Genomic DNA, 10,192 nt, shown 5'->3' on the forward strand with positions numbered 1-10,192 from the left:
CTCGAAGCTCAAACTTCGTACAATTTCATAGAGATTAAAGAAACACAAGCCGGGCACGTTACCACCTACCTAAAACACATTACATACTATGGGTATTTTTTTGATGTTTTAATATTCCGTAACAAAAATATGAAATATACGTTTTGAATAACCGCATTTTTTCCGTACCAATAGCAGAAGGTGTAAAAGGAAAAATAGAAATAGCTCAAATTAGACCTATTTTTATGTGAAAGCTGTCAAAAAATAAAAATGCTTCAAAATTAGAGGATGAAGTCATCGACAAACAACGAAAACGAGAGGCGCTTCCGTATTCACATATTATTTGATTGATTATTCTAAATTTGCAATGACTTATAAATCAAAAATCTTACAGTTTCCGCCAGGGTAAAATTAAAAATCTTTGGTCAAATTAAAAATCTCGATGTAATTTTCAATCCCTTCTGAATGTAAAGTTCGTACGAGGGAATGTGTAACTTTACTTCTATCGAGTGTGCAATATTACACTGCTGTTCGAGGGTCCTTTTCTTTACATCGCTAGAGGTTGCCATTTCACATATTTTTGTAAAATCACACAGTGTAGTGTGTGATATTTACAATGATACAATATGTAATTTTCCGAAACTTTCACATAAAAATAGATCGAATTCGAGTTATTTCTATTTGTCCTTTTACACCTTCTGCTATTGGAACGGAAAAATGCGGTTATTCAAAACGTATATTTCATATTTTTGTTACTGAATATTTAAACATCTTAAAAATATCCACAGTATCTGTTTAAAGTTGTGATGTTTCGTCTTTATGAGATATTCTGCGATTGAAAATTATTCAATTTATCGGCATCGCCTATGTCTAAGTTATTTTTATTTTCCTTATTATTTAAAGGAATATTTAAAGTCACGAGATTTCTCAGTTTGGGTGTGTGATGATAGCCTTTTCGCTTGAGAAAAACAGTGTGCGAGCAGCGGTGAATCGCGACAGATCGTTGTCCGATCTTTTCGGATCATTAAAGTGATTAACTCAATAAAGACATTAAATATTACATCTTACAAAAATGTCTATATCGAGTGAGTGATTTGTGTGGTTCTCAAAAATGGTCTTAGTCTGCCAAGCAATCTATACTTTAAATAAAACTTAAACTATTAATTATTTATAACGATTCTTCTCTACCCATTCCTGATCTGGAAAAATTAATTAGTCATAAACATAAACATTAAACAAAATGGTCCTTCGAGCTGGATAGAAGATCGTGAAAAAACATTCAAAAGTGTAAAATTAATACAGAAAAGACCAAAGTGAGAAATTTTATTAAGTGAAAGCACAGGAAGTAGGTGGAAAATATGACGGCTTAAGGTCACATAGCAAGGATATAAGCTGGTGACAATATCTTCGCACTTACTGTAAGGCAGTCGTCCTTCTCCAAACACTCTGTGCTGTACTCTTTCATGCTGTCATTCTTCACTGGATCGGTCTTTCATTATTCTTCACCTGAATGAAGAAATAACAAGTTTGCCAGCTGATATTTTGATAATTTTCAACACATTTAATTTTAGATTTCATCGATTTCTAACCTTCTCCAGTGGTAAGATGACAACTTTAATTTACCCATGATGAGAGAGACTCGCTCTAACAAACAAAATAATAATAATTCAGACCGTAGTATTTCAGTGATGATTTATTGACATTTTATTAATAATTATGCTCTCGCACACTCAAATTTGCTCGCATTGTCAGAGTACTTTAAAACTAAAGTAAATAAGTTCTTTAGTTTGAAAATTAAGACTTTTCAATTTTATCTGAATTATCAGCAATTGTCAATTTAAATTGCTTCTTTTGTTAAAATGGATCCATTATTATATGAGTTATCAGAGATTTCTCAGGCGATTCTACGCACTGAAACCAATTTTAAGAAAATTGGAAAAGCCAATCTAACAGTGGCTACTGTCAAATCCCGGATAAAACTTCTTGACCAACGCTGGAAGTGTTGTGAAACCGTGCATCTGGATATTAAAGCTGGAAATACGTCGGCTGAGCGTGAGAAATTGGAATATTTCACAAAGTCTAAGTATCTCGCTATTGAAGATGCTTATCTCAATGCGCGAAATTTTTTATATCATCAATTGGTCTTGCTTACTCCTCAGACTAAGGCTAATGAAAGTTTAAATCAGTCTCAAATTATTCGTCCTGATTCCTTGCCTGTTAAACCTCCTCAAATCACTTTACCGGAGTTTTCAGGAGACTGCAAGGACTGGGAGAATTTCCGCGATTTATTTAATGCTTTAATAATTCAAAACGATTCCTTGTCAAGTGTAACAAGACTACACTATTTGAAATTGTCCTTAAAGGGCGAAGCTGAAGGTTTTTTCAGACATGTTTCGATAACTAATGCTAACTTTATCTCCACTTGAGAGTCGCTAAAGACCAGATTTGTCAACAAAAGAGCTTTGATCTCAACTCATTTACAAGCCTTTATCAATCTTCCTAATGTGTCGAATAATATTCTGGAAGACTTGAAAAACTTACGTGATAAAACAAATGAGTCATTGGCGGCTCTCAAATATCTTAAACGCTCAACAGAACATTGGAGTGATTTACTTGTTTTTATGATGGTTAAAAAGTTTCATATTGGTACTCTCAAGGAATGGGAGATGCATATTGCTTCTGGCACTGATTATCCTACTTATCAACAACTTCACTCATTTCTGGAAACTCGCATACGTATTTTGGAGGCTATTAAAGCTTCAAAACCTGGTGCAAGTTCTCAGGAAAAGAGTAGGACTTCAAAACAATCGGGAGTTAGGAGCCACAATGCTACTTCTAGCTCAAAGTATTTGAAAGTGCTGAAAATGGAAGAAGTCACAGATTTAAAGTATTGCTGGACCAAGGATCTGAATGTTGTTTTATTACCGAGAGAGCAATGAAAATATTAAGTCCACGCTACAGAAAGGTTGAAGCAGTAGTATATGAGGTTGGAGGAGTTAATATTGGTTCTTCAAGAAAGTTAGCAGAATTTAATTTAATTCCTACACAAAAGAACTGTCCTAAAGTCTACATCCAAGCTTTAATATTATTACACCTTACATCATATACTCCTCCTGTAAGATCTAACGTGGGGAATGAAGATCAATTAAAAGAGTTAGGTTTAGCAGATCCAAATCCCTTTAGCTCCCATCAAGTTTATTTGATTTTAGGAGCCGATAAATATGGCTCATGTTTATTTCCTAGTCTCCAACAGGGTATATTGGGTTCTCTTACTGCGCAAAGCACCGTTTTTGTTTGGATATTATCTGAGCCGGTTTCAGTCACAAATAAAATGGAAACTAACATTCCAGTTACAGCACATCAGGCTATTTCAGCAGAAGTCTTGCATGAAGACTTAACTAGGCTCTGGGAGTTGGAGAAAGTTCCCTTTAAAAATACTTTGACAGATGACGAAATGTTTTGTGATAAGCCTTTCGCCACGAATTACCGACGAACAAAAGATGGTCGTTACATGATACGCTTACCTTTTAAAAACGGTCCTCCCATAAAAATAGGTGCATCCCTGAAGAGAGCTAAAATCGTTTTGAATAAAGTGATTCGTCGTTTATCAGAGAAATCGAAATTATTGTTACAGTACTCCAGTTTCTTATCAGAATATGAAAGCCTTGGACAGATGGAACTTCTTCAAGAAAAAGAATTGTGTTATACTAGTAATAATAATATACACAATTACTAGTACATAAGTTTATTAGAGAACACATTACATAGTCATCACTGCTCTGCCATCTTGGTTACTCCCCCTCCCCTCATACGTCTCTGTCTATCTCTGGTTACTAACGCCATCTATATAATACTATAACAAATTGGATAGTTTTCCACAAACTGTGTATTTGCCTCATCACCCTATCTTAAGAGAAAGTAGTTCCACTACTAAGTTGAGGGTTGTTTTCAACGCTTCCAGTTTAACTTCTAATAATTCTTCCTTGAATTCTCATCTACACATCGGTCCCAAGATTCTCAATGATTTGGTTTCAATCATTATGAATTGGAGATCACATCACTTTGTTTATATGGCTGACATTGAAAAAATGTTTAGAAAAATTCCAATTGACCCTCGGGATTGCAACTATCAAAGAATTGTCTGGATTTTTCCTGATAAAAGGCTCGTCGCTTATAGACTTGTAACCATTACGTACGGTACTGCCTGTGCTCCTTTTTTGGTTAACAAAGTGGTTAAGTAGTTAGCTTATGATGAAAGAAATAGATTTCCTTTACCCCAAACGATATTAGAAAATAATATTTATGTCGATGATGCTTTGTTTGGTGCAGATAGATTGAGGCTAAACAGGCGCGAGTTCAAGTAACACTGTTATTAGAAGCTGGCGGTTTCCATTTGCGAAAATGGGCCGCAAATGAACCCGAACTATCGGAAGATTGTCCCTCGGGAGAACACGAACGTGCTATCGAATTTCCGTTAGCGGAGGATGCTCAGCTGAAGGTTCTAGGTATATTTTGGGATCGTAAGTCCGATTCATTCCTTTTTAAAGTGACTTCTTAAGTCGAAAATCCAACAAAACGGATTGTTCTTTCATTAATAGCTAAGTTGAATGATCCTATGGGTTGGATAACTCCAGTTATAATAGTGGCAAAAATTTTAATGCAAGAACTTTGGCTGCGTAAACTCGACTGGGACGACAGACTGCCTGATGATCTTAAAATTCAATGGTTAAATTATCATGGTTCTCTGGAAAAATTAGAAGCATTTAAAGTCCCCAGATGGACACGACAACGGCAGGCAGACTCTGAATTCGAGCTTCATAGCTTTTCTGACGCTTCGTCAAAAGCTTATTCAGCTTCCGTTTACATTAGAATTCTTAGTGAAGATTTAAAACAGGCTCATGTTTGCCTACTAATGGCTAAATCTAAAGTAGCTCCTGTTGATTATGTATCAATTCCTCGTTTGAAGTTATGTGGAGCTGCGTTGCTAACTAAGACACTTAAGTTTGTCATGGAAACTATGTCATTGGATAAAATACTTGTTCACTGTCACACTGATTCCGTAACAGTTTTGGCTTGCCTAGGAAAACACCTTTCCAATTGGCCTGTGTTTTTTGCCAATAGAGTTTCCCTAATTCATAAGCTGGCACTTCGCGCGAAATGACGATACATTTCTACTAAAGATAATCCAGCCGACGGCGCTACACGGGGACTCACGCCCAAAAAATTGATAAGGCATTCCTCATGGCGACAAGGTCCTTGGTTAACTTTGCATTCCTCAAAACGGCCTCAATATCGCCACGCACCCCCCGCGCAATCAAATTTAGAACAGCGGCCACTAGAGAGTCATCATGTTTTGAGTGTGATCAAAAGTCCATTTAACTTGATGCTTGAATTCTCCTCTTGGCTAAGATTGCTTCGCGTAACTGCCTATTGTAAAAGGTTTATTGATGCCTGTGTGTTCAAAACTCAAAACTTAATAAGCCTAAACCTAAATTTTCAACCATGTCTCTTAATGCGATTGAAATCCAACAAGCTGTTATATTTTGGATTAAATTTGTCCAGGCAAATTCCTTTTCTAAGGAGATAAAAGCTTTAAACGAAGAAGATAGGGTGGTTCCAAAAAACTCACCATTAAAAAATTTGAATCCATTTTTGGATTCCAACAATCTTTTAAGGTTAGGTGGAAGACTACGGCATGCTCCTATAAGTTTTGATGAGAAGCATCCTATCATTTTGCCGCGTCACCACATAAGTGAGCTTATCGCCACGCATGCTCACCTTCGATCTTTACACGGTGGTCAGCAATTACCTTTACATACGCTCAGACAGCGTTACTGGATTTTAGGAGCTCGCTCTTTGGTTAAACGACTGATCAAAGGTTGCCTGGAATGCACACGTGAGAGAGCAGCTTTATCTCAAAAACTTATGGGGGGACTTACCTGAATTTAGAGTAACCCCAAATCGTCCATTCACACATTCTGGCGTGGGCTATGCAGGCCCATTTAATGTTCGTTTTGCCTCCGGTCGTGGCAGAAAGAGTTACAAAACTTAAGTTGCGCTTTTCGTCTGTTGTTGTATGCGAGCTGTCCATTTAGAACTCGTTTCTGATTATTCATCTGCCGCTTTTCTCGCCGCCTTTCAGCGATTTACTTCAAGGCGAGGAAGACCTGTACACTTGTACAGTGATGATGGTACGACATTTCACGGTGCTGACCGGGAATTAAAAAATTGTCTTTGGAATCTTAGCCTGGATGCTAATTTTCATAATGAGTTCGCAATTCAAGGTACTTCTTGGCATTTCATACCTCCTTCCGCTCCTCGTTTCGGGGGTTTATGGGAGGCTGGAATTAAGAGTTTTAAACACCATCTGAAAAGAATTGTAGGTGCACATACTCTTACATACGAAGAGTTTTATACCCTTCTTACTCATATAGAAGCTTTCCTCAATTCCCGTCCTATTGCCCCTCTTTTAAACGATTTAGTACGTTCTGTTCGCGTGAAAACTGCCAGTTCGGAATACGAATGTCCGATTACTCAGATTTGTCTGTTACCAGTAAGAGCGAAAGAAATAAACGAAATCTGAACGACTATTATTAATTAGATTTATAAGAAATCATTCTGTAAATTTAGTGGATTATGCCGGGGGGCTAAGACTATTAAATTTTTGTTATATTTATACTGTTTCTTTACGGCGGGCGGCATTTGCGTTGTTGACAAATACTCGATTAAGCACTTATTTTTTTTTCTTTTCATTGTGCAGTTACCACTCACGAGGCGGGCAGTGAATCGCGACAGATCGTTGTCCGATCTTTTCAGATCATTAAAGTGATTAACTCTATACAGACATAAAATATTACATCTTACAAAAATGTCTATATATATATATATATATATATATATATATGAGTGATTTGTGTGGTTCTCAAAAGTGGTCTTAGTCTGCCAAGTATTCTATACTTTAAATAAAATTTGAACCAATAATTATTTCTAACGATTCTTCTCTGTCTATTCCTAATCTGGCAAAATTAATTAGTCATAAACATAAACATTGAACGGTATCTAATGTGTTTTAGGTAGGTGGTAACGTGTCCGTCTTGTGTTTCTTCAATCTCCATTAAATTGTACGAAGTTTGATTTTCGAGTATTCGAAACCTGTCGCCCTAATAAACTTTATTTTATTTTATTCTTTCACATAATGAATTTTACATTTTCGTGTGTAAAATTATCGGCCGAATTGAAATATTACAACAGATGCAACTGTGAAATTCGTCGCTAGGTGGATTCTTAAAATTTTATGTAAAGTTACTCCGATACACGAGGCTCCTTTTATTTACATCCACCAGGGATGTAAAATTCAATTGATTTTTTTACAGTGTATATTTCGATAGGATGTTCAGTTTTTGTTTGAATCGTAAAAAACTTTCTAAATAAAAACAGTGAAATATTTGGAGAAATGACACAAGCTATGAAAAACATGAATGGACAAAAGTTGCTCTTACAAAAAGAGTGAAAACTCATACAAATTTTTTATGAATAATTTTCGGATAGGTGGAGTCATTACCGAAATTCGGTGTTTCATGTTAATCACAACATTTTCCCAAAACTTGGATTCGAACTTGATAATTCGCGAAGTGATATTTACCGAACACAAAGATGTGAAAATCTGCAATTCAAGGATGCTGTTACATGTGTAAATAACATAAATTGTAATAATTTTGCCCGTTTACATATGTATAAAGTATTTACCACTTACATCGTTAACCTAATTTTTCGTCTACATCAAATATGAACATCTTCATCTTATCTCAATGTTCATTATTTGAAATTCAAGTGAACAAAATTAAAATGATAATTTTTATCGAGAGAAGTCGTTTACTAACTGCTTTAGTAAGATTTTTTCACAAGATTAACTAGAAAACTGATAATTCATTAAGGCTTATTATTTGAAGTTAATAATAATTCTTAATCAGTACTTTTTAATTGAATGCTCATTATTGAGATTGAGGGAGTAGATGTCAAGTTTTCTGAAAGGGTCCTGATTTCAGTTTTTGTAACTGGTCTGCATCACATAAAAATGAAAGGGGAATTATTTACGAGCAATTCAATGCGCTCCATGGAGTCTACCTCGTGAGTTTAACGAGGATGGATGGAGAGTTTTGCGAGAATCCACTCAGGCTACACTGAGCGTCACAGCAATTTTTCTCTATTTTTCTGTCCAATTTCATTATTAAACCAAATGTAAACATTTTATCCAAAAACCGGCTTTGTCCAATCCGAGAGACTAATATTTAGATGACGTATGCAAGAAATCAGACCAGAAAATTCAAAATTGCGAACAGAATCTTACATTAATTTTTATAACTGTAATAAATCCCCTCAAGCTTGAGGTAGTCAGTCTCTTCTGGTCACAATGGGCAAAAAATTATCTGAAAATTCACTGAAACATTCACTCCTTTCTGCAGAAGACTTTAAAAAAATTAAAACTAGCTGCCACCTTAGTTAGAAGAAAGTTATTGGAATCACTGCAGCTATTCGTGTGGCTACGAAGAATTCGAAGATTGTTGAGTATCATCTAAAGAAAAAGCTATCGACCTAAAGCTATCGACCTAAAGCCATTGCGTGAATAAATATTTTCGTTGTAGGATGTTTGATTTTATCCATGTTAAAGCTGATTAGGTTTCTGAAACATCCCATAAAGTTGCTTATTGTACTGACTTAGCGGGCTTGATCTAAAACGTTAAAACGAAAAGAGAACTATACTGAGAAAAAAGTACTCTTGAATCAAAAGTGCCAGTGCTTTTGAATTCCGCATCATTAATACAATAGTTTATGTCAATAATCCAATAAATTTTGCTTTGTGTGAAATAATTCGAGTTTTTCAATCAGAAGTACAGTACTATAGATTAAAATATTGATGATTATATGAAGCTCAAGCAGATAAAGTTAAGAAAAATAAATGCACATTTATTCCGAAAAAATGTATCAAAAGTATTAAATATACATTTGAATTAACAAAGTATCTTTTTAACTTCTAGAGAAAATTATTTCCGCGAAGCCAAGATAATTTCGATTTGATAATATCTACTGTAGTTACAATTAATGGCGCTTTCGAATACGGTCATAAGCATACACTATCAGGCCTACAGCATCTGTGATAGAAACGAAGAAAAATTAATTTTGAGTCATATGTATAATCTATTATCAGATAAAGATATGTATTTCTTTCTAAGGTAAAAGATTTCAATGTGAAGAAAAATCTTGTTGTATGAAAAATAGATGCAAATGTTTAAAAAAATTGCGTAACCGTCGGTAAGGCATAGTAAAATTGAACCAAAAATATTAAACCTCTCCAATCTTTAAAATATTTTTCATGATTGATCAGCATCTACAAATGGGCTAAATTATTATATTTTTGAATCTTCCAAAAAATTTTGAACCCTTTCAAACTGAGCTGTAAATATATACAAAAAACACTAAAACGAATTTCTAGCCGGTGTGATTGGTGCATTAAATTTTGTTTCAAAGTTTGAACTTGGCAATTTATTAGCGGACGACCGAAAAATCCCGAAAAATAAAATTCCAAAAATTATAAAATTGCCGAAATATAAAAACCCCGAATGGAAAAATTCCTGAATAATAAAATCTACTACAGTATAGAATATTGCCCTATTTTTGAAAATTCCATAAGAACAAAATTTTCCACAGAAAATTACCGAATTATAAAATGGCCGAACCAAACAATTCCAGAATTTAAAGAATCGAAAAAATTGTTTTGTTGAATATTATTTTTTTTAATGAAATAAACAAATAATTTTATCAGAGAAATTTCTTTGATGTTCAAAACTGTATAAAATAATTTGAAAAAATGTTAAATAACAATAATTAAAAAGAATGTATTTCTGAATAATCAATTTTATTTTAAAATGTGAACAGTCTTTAAACTAATTTCTTTATATAATTTTTATACAATTATTGTTACTTAAAATTCAAGAAATAATTTCCATACAGTTTAAACATTGATAACAAATTTATTTGATACAAATGTTTGATCACTGTGTTTTTCATATATAAATATTATTTATTTTTGAAGAACAACAATTTTTTAATTTCTATAATTGTGGGTCCGGATGCAATAAGGGCACATAAAATTTTTTCGTGCGAAAACGAAGCCCCCTGGAGGCTTTAGAAAAAATTTTCGAATTTTAATTTTCAA

The 10,192-nt window shown here is 34.2% G+C and overlaps 1 protein-coding gene across 5 annotated transcripts in view; it reads right to left on the reverse strand.

Moving 5' to 3' along the window:
• The window catches only part of LOC117176768 (carbohydrate sulfotransferase 4-like), a 69,725-nt gene that overhangs the window by 51,256 nt on the left and 8,277 nt on the right, over positions 1-10,192 (reverse strand). Inside the window, exon 1 of one of the 5 annotated variants that reach the window (XM_033367060.1) lies at positions 1,397-1,452. The exons of the other annotated variants lie outside the window; for them this stretch is intronic. The gene's annotated coding sequence lies outside the window, so the exon portion shown is untranslated. Of the gene's footprint in view, positions 1-1,396; positions 1,453-10,192 lie in introns of those variants that run through there. 5 annotated transcript variants of the gene reach the window in all.

This window comes from Belonocnema kinseyi, chromosome 7 (assembly GCF_010883055.1).
Source record: "Belonocnema kinseyi isolate 2016_QV_RU_SX_M_011 chromosome 7, B_treatae_v1, whole genome shotgun sequence".
NCBI classification, from domain to species: domain Eukaryota; kingdom Metazoa; phylum Arthropoda; class Insecta; order Hymenoptera; family Cynipidae; genus Belonocnema; species Belonocnema kinseyi.